General features: G+C 49.2%; 1 protein-coding gene across 2 annotated transcripts in view; it reads right to left on the bottom strand.

Moving 5' to 3' along the window:
• The window catches only part of LOC129701657 (uncharacterized protein KIAA0232-like), a 75,294-nt gene extending 60,335 nt beyond the window's left edge, over positions 1-14,959 (bottom strand). Inside the window, exon 1 of one of the 2 annotated variants that reach the window (XM_055642988.1) lies at positions 14,789-14,959. The gene's annotated coding sequence lies outside the window, so the exon portion shown is untranslated. Of the gene's footprint in view, positions 1-14,215; positions 14,620-14,788 lie in introns of those variants that run through there. The other variant, XM_055642989.1, reaches the window with a different exon arrangement.
• Positions 14,960-16,143: the final 1,184 nt, after the last annotated feature.

Below are 16,143 nucleotides of genomic sequence, written 5' to 3'. Positions count from 1 at the left end.
GCAAAGGCGAATAAGATACGGAACAGAGTGTTTTCTGTACATTAGGGCTAGTGCGTTTCAAGGAGGACACGCATAAAGAAATGGAAATGTGCATACAACATTTGAGAACATGCTCATTTGAAACACAGTAAGAATATGAACAGGGCTAAATATCGTATGACCAAAGACGAAAAGTATTAAAAGAGAAAGATGCAAACTGTTCAGAGCAGCCAAAAGGAAAACAGAACAGTACATCACAGAAACAGATTCTTCAACCCACAATGTCTGTGCCAAACATGATGCCAATATAAACTAATCTCATCAGCCTGCACGTGATCCGTTCCATTCCATCGCTCCATTCTCTGCATTTCCATATCTATTGAAAAACCTCTTAAATGCCACTATCCTATCTGCCTCCACCAGCACCCCTAGTGTGTCGGTAAAAGGGTGATGGCCCCACTAGTAGTCTTTAAAACGTTGTCCCTCTCACTTTAAAGCTATGCATTCTAGTCTTTAACAATTCCAACCCCGTGAAAAAGGTTCTGACAATCTACCCTATCTATGCCTCTCATCTATATTACTAAAACTCTGTTCTTGACCGGTTTTGGCGATCTGTGCTGCGATTTGCGAGAGAACGCCGCCACCTACGGCTGTCATTTTTGGCCACCTCGCTCAGAGCCCCCCTCCGCCGTATGTGTGCCGAGGGTTTTTTCCCGTCGATGAAATATAACAGAGATATTAATGTTTTTACAAAATTCCCCATTCTCTCTGCTGCCCCCGCTAGAGGCAGAGGAAGGGACTATAAAACCAGGAAGTGGAGTGCCTCAATCAGTCTCTGCAAGCTGGAGCTCTGTCAATTAGTCTCTGTCACCCTGAGCTCTGAATGACACTGAATAAATGTCTACAGCACTGTGAGTACCCTTAATTTGGTTTGAAAATGAAAATATAGTTAGTTTGAAGTAAAAAAGCACTGCCTGCAAATGGTTGTTTGGGTTGAATTAAAAAGGCACTCCCTCTCTCCCTCTCTCTCTCTCTCTCTCCCTCTCTCTCTTGCCCTCTCTCCTCTCCCCCCCCCCCCCCCCTCCCCCTCTCTCTCCCCTCCTCTCAGAGAGCAGAGAGAGAGAGAGAGGGAGAGAGAGGAGGGAGAGAGAGAGCAGAGAGATGAGAGAAGAAGAGAGAGAGAGAGAGAGAGAGAGAGAGATAGGGGAGAGAGAGAGGGGGGGGGAGGGAGAGAGGGAGAGGGGGGGGGGAGAGAGGGGAGGGAGGGGGGGGGAGGAGAAAGGGAGGGGGGGGGAGAGAGGAAGGGAAGGGGGGGGAGAAAGGGGAGGGGGAGAAAGGGGGAGGGGGGAGGAAGGAGGAGAACAGGGAGGGGGGGGGGGGAGAACAGGGGGGGGGAGGGGGGGGGGGGAGAACAGGGAGGGGGGGAGAGAGAAAGGGGGGGGGGGAGCGAAGAGGGAGGGGGGGGAGAGGGAGGGGGGGGAGAGGGAGAGGGGGAGGGGAAGGGGAGGGGGGGGGGGACGGGGAGGGAGGGGGGGGAAGAGGGGGAGGAGAGGGAAGGGGGGGGAAAGAGAAGAGAGGAGAAGGGGGGGAAGAGGGAGGGGGGGGGAGGAAAAGAGGGGGGGGAGAGAAAGGGAAGAGGGGGGGAGAGGGAGGGGGGGAAGGAGAACAGGGGGGGGGGGGAACGGGAAGGGCGGGGGGGAGAGAACAGGGAGGGGGGGGGGAGAAGGGAGAACAGGGGGGGAAGGGGGGGAGGGAACAGGGACGAGGGAGGGGGGGAGAAAAGGGAGGGGGGGGAGAACAGGGGGGGGGGGGGAGAAGAGGGAGGGGGGGGGGAGGAGGGGGGGGGAAGACGGGAGGGAGAGAACAGGGAGGGGGGGGAGAGACCAGGAGGGGGGGGGGAGGAGGGGGAAAAGGGAGAGGGGGGGGGGAATGAGGGAAGGGAAGAGGGGGGGGGGAGGGAGGGGAAGAGGGAGGGGGGGGGAAGGGGAGGGGGGGGAAGAGGGAGGGGGGGGGAGGGAGGAGGGGGGGAGAGAACAGAGAGGGGGGGGAGAGAGAACAGGGAGGGGGGGGAGAACTGGAGGGAGGGGAGGAAAAAGGGGGGGGGGGAAGAGGAGGGGGGGGAGAGAACAGAGGGAGGGGGGGGAGAAGAGGGAGGGGGAGAAGAAGAGAACAGGAGAGGGGGGGGAGGAACAGGGAGGGAGGGGGAGAGAGGGAGGGGGAGAAAAAGAGAGAAGGGGGGAAGAGGAGGGAGGGAGAGGGGAGGGAGAAGCGGAGGGGGGGGGGGGGGAAGAGGGGGGGGGGGGGAGGGGGGGGAGGGGGGGGAGAGGGGGGGGAGGGGGGGGGGGAGGGGGAGAGAGGGAGGAGGGGGAGAGAGGGGGGGGGAGGGAGGGGGGGGAGGGGAGGGAGAAGAGGGAGGGGGGGGAGGGGGAAGAGAGAACAGGGAGGGGGGGGGAGGGACGAGGAACAGGGAGGGAGGGGGGGGGGAGGAGGGGGGGGGGGAGAGGGGGGGGAGAACAGGGAGGGGGGGGGGGAGGGAACAGGGAGGGGGGGGGAGAGAACAGAGGGAGGGGGGGGGGGGGGGAGAGGGGGGGAGGGAGGGGGGGAGAAGAGGGAGGGGGGGGGAGGGGGGGGAGGGGGGGAAGACAGGGACGAGGGGGGGGGGAGAACAGGGAGGGGGGGGGGAGGGAGGGGGGAAGAGGGAGGGGGGGGAGAGAACAGGGAGGGGGGGGGAGAACAGGGAGGGGGGGGGGAGAAGCAGGGAGGGGGAAGGGGGAGGGCGGAAGAGGGAGGGGGCAACAGGGAGGGGGGGAACAGGGAGGGGGGGGAGAACAGGGAGGGGGGGGAGAACAGGGAGGGGGGGGAGAACAGGGAGGGGGGGGGGACAACAGGGAGGGGGGGGGGGAGAGGGGGGGAGAACAGGGAGGGGGGAGAAAACAGGGAGGGGGGGGAGGGAGAACAGGAGGGAGGGGGGGGAGAACAGGGGAGGGGGGGGGAGAGAACAGGGAGGGGGGGGGAGAACAGGGAGGGGGGGAGAAACAGGAGAACAGGGAGGGGGGGGGAGAACAGGGAAACAGGGGGGGGGGAGAACAGGGAGGGGGGGAGGAGAACAGGGGGGGGAACAGGAGGGGGGGGAGAACAGGGAGGGGGGGAGAGGGACAGGAACAGGGAGGGGGGGAGGGGGAGAACAGGGAGGGGGGGGGGGGAAGAGAGGAGGGGGGGGAGAGGGGGGGGAAGAGGGAGGGGGGAGAACAGGGGAATTTCAGGTTTCCCAGAGGGAATAGTGCCCTGCGCGACAATAACTGCCGCTGCCATGTTCAAGCCGGTGACCGGTTGTGACCTCCGGTGACGTCCCGATTTGCAGAGCATTTTGAGAAGGGGTGGCAGGGGGGGGGCAGGGGGGGGGGTTGGGTTTGGGCGTGTATGTGTATATATGTAATAATCTTTTGTACTTAAATATAGTCATGGATAACAAATCATATTAAAAATACAATTAAAGCTAGCATTACATGACATCCTTATAATTCATAATTTAATAAGAATCTATTAGCAATAGTAGATCAAGTTTAAGAAGGAACTGCAGATGCTGGTTTAAATCAAAGATAGACACAAAATACTGGAATAGGCAGCATCTATGGAGAGAAGGAATGGGTGACGTTTCAGGTCGAGACTCAAGGGTCTTGATCCGAAACGTCACCCATTCCTTCTCCAGAGATGTTGTCCGTCTCGCTGAGTTACTCCAGCATTTTGTGTCTATCTTTGTTGAAAAGGTTTGTTTATGCAATAAGTTCCCTACCCATTATGATTCATCTAAACTTCACAGGTAAAACACTAATGAATGTGAAATCTACACCACAATTATAGCCATTAGCTTACATTTTGTTTTTACAATTTAACTACTGAAAAAAATAATTTAACAGGTGGCACTAAATGAATGTCTGAAGATTTATGTAAAGAACAAATTGTTAAAGATTGGGCAGGAATTGAACCAATTAAATCATTAAAAAGCATTCTGGTTGTCTGTAGCCCTAAAAGCACACCAAGCAAAAATTATGATTACTTCAGTAGGTATACGACAGAACTGCAATTATTCCAAAAGGGAAATTGGTCTGCCAACAGTCATAAAACACAACAAGATACATGAAACGTGAAATCAAAGTGACATGTGGAAAGTCCAGGATTGGGGATGTGCAAAAATTAGGGGAGTCGGGGTGGTCAACCCCATGACAGAAGATGGGGAGTCAGTCTACCCCACGACAGAAGGGGGAGGTGTTGATAGTTTGATAGCCACAGGGAATAAGGATCTCCTGTATCTTGTTGGAACCAGTCTGTTGCTGAAGGTGCTCTTCAGGTTGACCAGTGTCATGGAGGGGGTGAGCTGTATTATCCAAGATGCCCCAGTTTGAGGAGCATCCTCCCCTCCAAGGACAGAGCATGCCTTCCTGATGGGCTTGTTGATTCTGTTGGCGTCCGCGACCTTCGCCCTGCTACCCCGGCGGCACACGACAGATTAAATTGCTTTTTGCTTTATTAACCTCTCTCCAAGAATTTGGGTATGGCCTAATTGCATTAATTATGGGATGACAGTTAATAAATGTAGGAATGCGTGAGGAGTCCGAGGATTTGGAAACAGATGGATAAGCCTAAGTTCTATTCTCATCAGGAACTGGGAGACTTTTACATACTGTCCAGTAAAACAAAGAAACAACATTTAATAAACAAGCATAATTTTCTTATTAGTACTGTAACATTTAAATGAATAAACAATCGTGGAAAACAATTTCTTGAAGTTTCTCACATTTTAATTAGAACAGGATATCTGTCTAGAAATTGTTTCTTTTGGTATTCCAACTGAGTACCAACTACATTTTATCTTAGCGTCAAATTGGGCGTCGTACAGAAGAAAAATCATGAAGTTAGAACAACCTTGCTTTAAAATAATTGTTACTGTTTCTTCCTTTCCAGAAATTCTAAAATAACATTTGTACGTTAAGCAGGTCTCGTCTTTGCAGTGTTAACACATGGGAAACAAGTCAATATCACTAAATATATGGATATGGGAAAAAGTGAAGGGACACTGGGAGGAGACACATGAAGCAGATGTGACAAATATGGGGACAGTTTAAGGCACCTGTGAAATTAAGTTAACAATGCACAGACATTTCCATCTATGAAGTAGTGAGATTTTTAATACATTAAAATGATTGGCAGGAAGTTTAAAAAGTTAAAAAAAATGATGGCCCAGCTGAGACCATTTAAATCGCACTAGTCACTATTTTCAGCATCATAAGTAAAACAAAGATTTAAAAATCACAACTTTTTGATTCAATTTCTGACTGGTAAGCAATTAATGTTGATGATTTCATCCAGGGCTCTTGCTTAACTTTTTTTCCCTGTTGCCAGCCGGGCAACCTAGGCAGCTTTTTAGGTTGCCAAATGACAGTTTAGGTGGTCTTTTAAGATGGCTTGCATGACGCGTACGATAATGTGCTCGGACGAAGTGCGGAGTTACCAGTCGGAATTATGCTCAATGAAGCATTCATGTATTATTTCTGCTTCAAATAAAGTCACAAACTAAACATATTCACCAATCAAGACATGATATATACTACAATGACATGCAGCAAAATTATAATCCAGTATCTCAACTCTTTTTACACGTTGCAATTAATGCAATTTCTATTAGTTCTTTCCACTTCCAAACAAAAATGTGGTTGGATTATTCAGCGTATGATCAACCTGTGTCAATAAATCCTGGACCATGACAACATATATGCTTAACCATGCACACTACAGATTGATACAAGCATGTTTTCTGTGAAGGACCGAAAATTATCATGACATGGCCACAGCATGGGTCGTTATTGCTATTGGTACAGAAAACACTCTCGCTTCCCACATAATTTATTCAAAACAAAATATACAGGTTGTAAGGAATTTTCTAAAGGCATTTTATGATAATAGCTGTTAAAACCAACTATACCAATCTGACAGGTTAAACATTACACTAACTAACAAGAGATGGTCAAAGGACATAAATGCAGCAAATGTTCTTTTGGTAATATATTTAAAGGTGTCAAGCCGCCACATTACCAGGCATTCAGATTAGATGTATGTGTTGTGAACAGCAATGAAGATACCCAGTTTGTAAGCACCAGATTAAAAAAAAATTGTTGATAAAGCCGTTTCCATCATTCCCATTTCAGAATTAACGTTAACATTTCAACTGAAATATCTCCTGACCAAATTTATGATGTATATGACTGACAGTAGAAGTAAAACCTGGATAAATCCAACGTATAGTTGTGAATGTTGCTCATTAAATAACAACAGTACTGATATTCCATATTAAGAGCATTGATTTGCCGTGAATTATGTAATAACGTGTCAACGGTAGCAGAGACAATCGAACAATGTGCTTTTAATGTTTCACGTGTTCCCAATTTAATTAATCGATTTTTATGGATTAAAACCAATAATAACATTGGGTATTAAAACACATTTGATTGCATGCTTTTATCAAACATAGTCAATGTTCACTCTGAAGACATTTCCAGAGAGAGAGAGCGAGAGAGAGAGCGCTCCTCGGGCAACACCGACATCATTGCTGTCTTGGCCGTCCCTGACCACTGCCAAGTGCCACTAATGGGGGAGGCTGTTGGGTTCCCCTCGCCACCGCCTCCCTTCCTCCACCAACCAACAGGAAGGTGCGGGGTCGAGCGGTGCAGCTGCTTCAGATGGCGGAAGGAGGCCTCCCCCTTCCTCCCCCCCCCCACCCTCCTCCCGGCCTTGGCGTGCGAGATGGTTTGTTTTGAAAGCGCGGTTGGCAGAGTGGCAGGCAGCGGCCGCTATCAGGGAGGGCGGTGTGCGGGAGGAGGAGGAGATGGAGCCGCCACCGCTGCTGCTCTGCGGGGACCGTCATTCACTCCGACCCTCCGTTATGCCACACCTAGCATCTTTCCCACGCATTAAAGCCGTCGCCGACACAAAACGTCATGTTCCTTTTCTCCAGAGATGCTCCCTGACCCGCTGAGTTACTCCAGTTTTTTGTGTCTATCTTCGGTATAAACTAGTATCTGCAGTGCCAAGCCGGGCAAAACGACTCGGCGTTAAGGTTGCCCGGCAGCACTTTGGGTGGTCATTGGCACCTGGGCAACCGTTAATTTCGAGCCCCGTCATCTCTCATGAAACCACAGTAAATTACATCTGAGTGAAGATGAAAGCATGCAGGTGCCATGCGCAATTTCCCAATGAGCAATACTTAGGCAGCAATAGATTCAAAATATGCAAAATGAAACTTTTTAAAATGCGATTTACACATAAAAAGCAAGGACCGTATGCGTCCCGTTTTAGGCAATTGTATTAAATCCAACTGTGGCAAAATGAAAATAATTTATACAGCCTAATAGTATTAATGATCTGCTAGGTCAGTGGCATTATACTGTTTTGCAGAGATTAACGTACCCAAACATCAGTCTAAAAAGTACACTGCAAAATCACGCCTATTTTGTCAGGATCGAAACTATACTGGACTAAGCCTTTTCTAAGAATGGAAGAACATTAAGTTCCTTCTGAATATTATACAAGTCCAGTACTGTACACACATTTTAAAATAACTACCCCAAACTTCTGACTAAATTCCTAAATAGTATCAAATGTTGAAAGGTAATAATGCATTCTGAAAAATGGCAAAGAAATGTACAAAACCTTAGTTTCATTACCCTAAGATATTGAATCCATAGAACAAGTGAAGCCAAATGAAATAGGGGGTTGTTATGATGGAACAGAACTCTTGGTATTAAATAATGAATTTCTAAATATAAGCAAAAGCATAAAATAGCAACTCAGATGCCCACCACTATGGATTAGTTAAATGATCTGCCTTTCTGGATATTTGGCAACACAGTAATTATTAAAATATTGGAAAATATTATTTTTTGTAATAAAATAATTGCATAGAAGTTTGTCTTCAGTTTCCAGTACTAAATAGTCGTCGATATATTAGTTGGTTTGCAAAACTGAATATCACGAGGGCAATATAATAAGCATTCGATGCGCAGAAATGATGGAACATCATCAAAATAAGTGTTTCTCTCACCATAAATGTTATCTGACCTTGCTGCATATTTCTAACATTTTTAATTTTTAATTTCTCATTTCCAGCTTTGGCAGTTTTTACTTTTTGCTCTCAAAATAAAAAAGATTTTTAGAATCAATTTGTAAGAGGTTAAGGATTTACGATCAAAACAGGCAATACATGATAAATAATTAACTAGACAAACAAAACAAAGCAGCTCCTGACCAAATGATTAGACCATAAATGGATCATAAATGAATGGGACAACACATTTAGGCATCAGCTCTGGATGAAACAACGTCATCAGATAACAGGAGCATTTAGGCATCTTAAAAACTGCAACAATCATTTTGATTTGATGCATCATTAAGAATTAACATTGTTGTTTGATTGTCATGTACAATTTGGTGGTGACATATTGAACATTCCAACAAGCAGCAGAAGGGTATACTGGCAGAAATAATCACACTAACAACTCTTAACCTTCTTTCTGCTCTAAAACTCAATCCCACAAGTACATCTGTCTATCTGCTCAAAATAGGTAACATTGGATCTGTGAATAAACTATATGTTATCATTTTACAAGTGAGGTGTAATTACCCGATTCCATTAAAGTGTTACAAAATCTCTCATCCATGCAATTTGGCCATATTGATATCAGGCAAATCATAATATCCAAAAATCAAAACAATTATTTTCTTTAACACACTTGTTAAATTTCACAAAAATGATAGCGTCAAAACCTTTCCAGGAATGCTATGTTTTTTATTAGCTCCTGTTGTTATTTTGCAGTTAGTAACATTGCATTGGCTAATCCATTATCTTGACTTGCACACTGTAAGAAAAGTATTCCAACCAAGAATGTTTAAAGAAAGTTTAGAAAGAACAGCCCCACAGCTACAGTGTTAAATAGTCAAGAATTTTACTCTCCTCACATTACCTCAACCAAATTGACTTGGAAGGATAAAAAGGATTTTATGCTTCAACCGCAGGAAATGCTACACTTGTCGCTTTACCTCCCCCCTTGACTCCAACCAAGGACCCAAGCAGTCTTTGCAGGTGCGAAAGAGGTTCACCTGCACCTGCTCCAACCTCATCTGTTGCATCTGCTGCTCTAGGTATCAGCTGCTCTACATCAGTGAGACCAAGCGTAGGCTTGGCAATCGCTTCGCCAACACCTTGGCTCAGATTGCAATAACCAACCTTGACTCCCGGTGGCTCTGCATCTTCAACTCCCCCTCCCATTCTGAATCCGACCTTTCAGTCCTATGCCTCCTCTATGGCCAGAGCGAGTTCCACCGTAAATTGGAGGAGCTGCACCTCATATTTTGCTTGGGTAGTTTACACCCCAGCGGAATGAACACTGACTTCCCCAATTTCAGGTAGTCCTTGCTTTCTCCCTCTTTCCCCTCCCCTTCCCAGCTTTCCCTCAGCCTATTGTCTCCACCTCTTCCTTTCTTCTTCCCACCCCCCACCCCCATATCAGTTTGATAAAGGGTCTCGACCCGAAACATCACCTATTCCTTCGCTCCATAGATGCTGCCTCACCCGCTGAGTTTCTCCAGCATTTTTGTCTATCTTATGCTTCATCTAGTCATTGCACAACAATGATTTTTTGGGAGAACCTCTTCATAATAATATCAAGTTATAACCAACATGACAAATGATAGCAGGAAGACACAAAATACTGGAGCATCTCAGCGGGACAGGTATCTCTGGACAGAAGGAATAGGTGACGTTTCCGGTCGAGACCCTTCTTCAGTTTCTCGACCCGAAATGTTGCCCATTCCTTCTCTCCAGATATGCTACCTGTCCCACTGTTACTCCAGCATTTTGTGTCTACCTTCGATTTAAACCAGCATCTGCAGTTCTTTCCTACACAAGTGAGCAGGAAGTGTGTTTTATAGAGTTTCATGTTCTTTACTTACTGTTGAGCTCAAACTGCTTCAGACAAAAATCAAGATGGATTTACAATATAGAGTTCCACAGATTTGGATTAACAATCGAGGTTAGTGGTTTTTAATTAAAAAAATAGAAAACAGCAGTAGGGTCATTCAGCCCATCTCCATGATTTTACATAATCATGACTGATCATCCACTTCAGTACCCTGGTCCTAACTTCTCACCATATCTATTTGGCATTAATATATCTATCTACCTTACATTTGAATATATTTAATGATATGGCCTTCATTGTCTGCTTTCTGTGGGTGAAATAAATTCTCTGATCTGGTGTAAATGGTGTACTTTACTTTCTGAAGCTTAACACCTGGCTCGACTCTCCATCCATTTTGAATGCCCCCCCCCCATATTTATTCTGTCTAATCCTGTTAAGCGTTTTATTGGTTTCTCTGTGCTCCCCTCTTCCAATTCGTTATTCCAGTGAAAATAGGCATAGCTGACCTACTCTCTGCTCATACAGTAATTTTGCAATCTTAAAAATCAGTCTGGCAAACCCTCATTGCAGTTCCTTCATATGAAGGACATTTTTCCTCAGGTAATGAGATCATAACTACAAACAGAATTCCAGATGGGTTCTCATAAATGCCCTACATATCCTCCTTACATTACTCAAATCCGTTTGAAATGAATGCCAATATTCCATTTGCTACAGCACGAAAGCTTGCTCTTTAGAGATTGGAGTTTTATAACATTTCCCTTTTTTTGTAAACCAGACTATCACCATGTAGATAATTTATTTCTCCTCTTTACCAAGATGAACAAACTCTTACTCATTCATGTTAGGCTGCACTTGCCATACATCAGCCCATTCACCCATCTTGTCAAGATCATTTTGGAGCTTCACTGTATCGGCCTCACAGAGAGGGGGGGGGGGGGAGAGAGGGGGGAAGGGGGGGAAGAGGGGGGGGGAGATAGTGGGGGGGGGGAGATAGAGGGGGGGGGGGGAGATAGAGGGGGGAGAAGGGGGGGAGGGCGAGGGGGGAAGGAGAGGAGGGGGAGAGGGGGGGGAGGGGGGTGGGGAGAGGGGGAGCGAGAGAGGGGGGGGGAGGAGATAGGGGGGGGGGGAGATAGAGGGGGGGGAGATAGAGGGGGGGGGGAGATAGAGAGGGGGGGGGGAGATAGGGGGGCGGGGGGGGGGGGGGATAGAGGGGGGGGGGGGAGATAGAGGGGGGGGATGATAGAGGGGGGGGGGAGAGAGAAGATGAGGGGTGGGGGAGACGGGGGGGGAGATTTTAAGAAGCCCAGACAACTTATAATAAAGTTTAGAGGGGGGGGGGCATTTTACATTACCGGTCGGTTTTCCCTGGTGGGGAGAGAGGGGGGAGGAGGGGGGGGGGGGGGGAGGGGAAAAGGGGGAGGGGGGGGGGGGGGGGGGGGGGGGGGAGGGGGGGGGGAGAGGGAGGGGGGGTGGGAGAGGGGGGGTGAGAGGGGGGGGGGGAGAGATAGAGGGGGGGGGGATAGAGGGGGGGGGGGAGATAGGGGGGGGGGAGAGGGGGGGCGGGGGGGGGGAGGGGGATAGGGGGGGATGGGAAGGGGAGAGAGTGGGGGGGGGGGAGGGGGGGGGGGGGGGGGGGGGGGGGGGGGGGGGGGGGGGGGGGAGGTGGAGGGGGGGGGATTAGGGGGGGGGGGAGGGGAGGGTAGAGGAGATGAAGGGAGAGGAGGGGGGAGGGGGGGGGGGGGGGGTGGGGGGGGGGGGGGGGGGGGGGGGGGGGGGGGGGCGGGAGGGGGGGAGGGAGGGGGGGGGGGGGGGGGAGAGGGGGGGGGGGGGGGGGGGGGCGGGGGGGGGGGGGGAGGGGGGGGGGGGGGGGGGTAGAGGGGGGGGGGAGGGGGGGAGGAGGGGGGGGGGGGGGGGGGGGGGGGGGGGGAGAGAGAGGGGGGGGGAGAGGGGGGGGGGGGGGAGATAGAGGGGGGGGGAGGGGGGGGGGGGATAGAGGGGGGGGGGGAGGGGGGGGATAGAGGGGGGGGGAGATAGAGGGGGGGGAGATAGAGGAGGGGGGAGATAGAGGGGGGGAGATAGAGGGGGGGGGGGGGGGAGATAGAGGGGGGGGGGGGAGGGGGGGGATAGAGGGGGGGGGGGGGGGGGGGGGGGGGGGGGATAGAGGGGGGGGGGGGGGGGAAGAGAGAAGATGAGGGGTGGGGGAGACTTTTAAGAAGCCAGACAACTTATAATAAAGTTTAGCGGGCATTTTACATTACCGGTCGGTTTTCCCTGGTCCTGAAAACTCCAATGAGCCAATTAAAATACCCGGTCAGCAAAGGAGACTGCCTAAGGCTGCCCTCTACTGCCTGTAACTACATAATGACCCCATTCCACTGCACTACGAATTGAAAAGAACCATGCCGATCAATTATTACTCACAGAAAAATTTTCAACATGCTGAAGAATTTTCCTCGACCAAACTGAGGTCGCGAGTATGCGGGAACTTCTCTCAAGCATGAAGGAGAGTTTCCTTGACCTCATAGGACCACCTGTCAACCAAACTGCGAGTTTGAGTCGAGGGCAAACTCTTCTAAACTCGCAGATTAGGTCGCCTCAGTGGGACAGCCCCTTTAGATTCTCATAGCTCATCCGTATGTGCTCCAAGATAAAATCCTAGCCTACCCTATAGCTCAGCCCTCGAATCCTAGCAACATCCTCATAAATCTTCTCTGCACACTTTCCAGCTTAACAACATATTTCCTATAATTGAGTAACCAAGGATGAACACAATATCTAAATGTGGCCTCACCAATGTCTTGTACAACTGCAACATGACCTCCCAACTTTGATACTCAATACTCTGACAGATGAAGACCAAAGCCTTCTTGAACACCTTATCTACCTGTGACACCACTTTCAATGAACTATGTACCTGCACTCCTAGATCGCTCTGGTCTACAACACTCCACAGAGTCCAGCCCTTTACTGTGTTATGTATTCCACTTGTTAAATTCTCAAAAAACTCCAGGACATGTGTTAAGCATGACTTCTCTTTCATAAATCCATGCTGACCATGTTCAATCTAGTTTGTTATTATAAACTAGTAACACAACTGCACCAGATGCCAATTTGATCTACCATTTTTACTTTTACAGGTTTGAAAATGTATTACAAGCAAGAAAGCTACAAGATTTATAGTTTTCCTGCCACCTTACTTTCTTGCCAATGTAAGAAAGAAAATGAAAAAATAGCTGCATAAAAAATCTTCCCAGAACCACTACATCATTAGAGCTGTAATTTTGCATTTGAGATTTGTTGTTCATCCATTCACTTCCTAATATCTTGACTGTAATGTAATGCACATCAAAAAGACAGAATGACATATTCAATTGATCTATATATATATATATATATTTTCTGTGAGTTCTTGAGAGACATAGATAGGGTGGACAATCAAAATATTTTCTCCAGGAAATGTCAAAATGACAGGGCATAACTTCAAGAGAGGGCAAATTTTAAAAGAGATGTGTAGGGCAAGTTTTGTTTACACAGAAAGTGCTGGGTGACAGAAACACACTGCCTGGGATGGTGGTAGAGTCATATATGATAATGACATTTAAGAGGTGTTTAAATTGGCACATGGATATGCAGGGAATGGAATTACGTGTAAGCAGAGATTAGTTTAACTTGGCATTGACATCGTGGGCCGAAGATGTTCCTGTGCTGTTCCGTGTTATTTTCTATAATATTTTGGAAACCAACTCCAGAAGAGGGAAAATTTGATTTGTCCACATAATGAGAGGAAAAATAAAAGGTAAAAAACTTCTATCATAGGGATGGGAAGACAACTCATTTAACAACTCTCAGCAATTCTGCTGCAGAATACCCACTTACTGCAAAAGTTGGAAAGCCTTGACGAAGAACCAGGCACAAAGGTGAAGCAAATTTGAAGGGATCAGATGAATAATCAATCAATTATAAACAAGTGACATAAAGGATGTAAAAAGGCTAGAGCATCATAGCGTGTCAGGCTGGATCTGTAGAGGGAAAGGGTCTGTCCATTCTCTCCATAGATGCTGCTTGACCGGCCGAGTTATTCAAACACTGTATTTTGCTCAAGATTCCAGTGTCCGCAATTTCTTATGGCGACAAAAGTGTAATTTAAAACATGTAGCAACATTTCATTAACTAAAGAGGTGGGGAATTAAAATGGAAAAAAAAGTACAAACGGTTGAAATGTAATATCAGAAGCCGCAGTAGAGGAAACTGGAAACGTTTACCTCCTCCTAATCCCTTTAACAAGACCCAGCGACTGACCAACAATTCCTGTGACAACCATCTTCTTCTTATGCCAGCTTTCAGAAGGATACGCGGGGAACCGTGAGTTAATGTTGGCGGGGTGCGGCTCTACAATGAACCAAGTGGGATGGCGGCTGACAAACTTTTTTTTTATTGCCGGAGGTGGGAAGCTGCCTACAAGGCCGCGTATTCCTCCTCCGCCCCGTGTGGCGGGGCTGGGTGCCGGGCCGAGACAGGCGGGATGCGACCCCTAGCGCCCGGGCCGCCGCCCCCAAGCCCCGGGCCGCCACGCAGATCCTCGGGCAGCTCCAACCCCTCACTGCCCGGACATGTGGGGTGGGGGGGGCAGGCGCTAGCGGGCACGGCCCACCGTCCGGCCAGACCGTTATCTATCCACCTCCTCGGCCAGCGGGACGCGTCAAACCGCCGGTAAACCGCTGCCCCGTCCCATCCCCCACCGATCAAAGGCCCGTGTGGGCTGACAAGCGGGCGCTCGGGGGCCGCCGCTGCCGCCGGGCCTCGCCCCTCCCCCGCCCGGCCGCTCGTTCACTCACCGGCGACGCTGCTGCTGCGGCGACTCCCTCGCTCGCGGCCTCGCGGCTTTTTCCGGCTCGTGTCCGTTTCGAACGCGCGGATCCGGGACTCGCGCAGCGCGGCGGGGGGACTCGTCTGGAGCAGCACGTCACAATGCACTGGGCTCCTCAGCCAATGGCGCGGCGCGGTGAGGCCGGCAGACGCCCCACCCACCCAGCGCGTGAACATTCCAGCGGGCGAGGCACGTGAGGGGGCGGCGGCAGCACCTCGTCCTGTTGCGGCTACAGGAGGTGTAGGCGCTGCACACCAAAGAGTTCCTCTATAATCTTTGCTGCACACCAAAGATACTAGAGGAGCACACCCGCCAGTTTGCAGCAGTATTTCACGACCTCCCCACGGGAGGTAGACACTATTGGACGGCCTACAATCCCATTAGGTCTCTCCAGCGATGCTGCCTGTCCCGCTGCGTTACTCCAACATTTTGTGTCTATCTTCGATTTAAACAAGCATCTGCAGTTCATTCCTACACCAGCGGTATGAATATTGAGTAGTCTAGTCGAGTCCAGGTAGGCGAGGGACCGTCTGTTGAGGGCGTGCATCTGGCGTAGAATTAAGTAAATTCTGAAGAAGGGTCTCGTCCCGAAACTTCACCCTTTCCTAGCAATGTTACAACATTTTGAGATTTTAAAAATCAAGTCTCCAATTAATCCCATCAGTTAAATCATAAAAATAAGTTTATTTTGACACCCAGTTCACTTTCATATCTGTAAATGTGCAAATTACACAGTCTAGAGTTTAAAAGTCATCTTTAATTAATGCACATAATATAGCGGTACAGCAGGTTGTTAGTTGCTCATTCATCGTCACCGCTTCCAAGACTGCCTAGTGTAGGAAGTGGGTGTTAATATAAAGCATACAGTAAGGTATAAAGGACATTTACAATACAATACGTTTGAACCTCATTGAGGTTCAAACGAAATTTGGTTACTGCAGTCATACACACAAGAAAAAGAACCAAGACACATCACAATTTACACAAACATCCATCACAGTGAATCACCTCCTCACTGTGATGGAAGGCAAAATCTTATCTCTCCCCTGCATTCCTCATTCTCCTCCCGATGTCAGAGTCAAAGCCCCCGGCAGGTGATGGTAAGTGTCCCGCGGCCATTAAAGCCGCGCCGAGCGATGCAAGGCTGCTCTCCGGGTCTTGGTGTTGAAGCCCCCAGCGGGCGCTAGCAAGTCCCACGACCGTTAAAGCCGCGCCGGGCGATGTAAGGCCCTGCTCCAGGTCATCCTCAACCCCACAACTCGGGCGGGAGAAGTCGCCGTTGCAGAAGCCCCGAAAAGCAGTCTCCCACCAGGGACACGCGGG

This window comes from Leucoraja erinacea, chromosome 11, assembly GCF_028641065.1.
Source record: "Leucoraja erinacea ecotype New England chromosome 11, Leri_hhj_1, whole genome shotgun sequence".
Lineage (NCBI taxonomy): Eukaryota > Metazoa > Chordata > Chondrichthyes > Rajiformes > Rajidae > Leucoraja > Leucoraja erinaceus.
The sequence above is the reverse complement of the archived record's forward strand: the minus strand, read 5'-3'. Positions and strand labels throughout refer to the sequence as shown.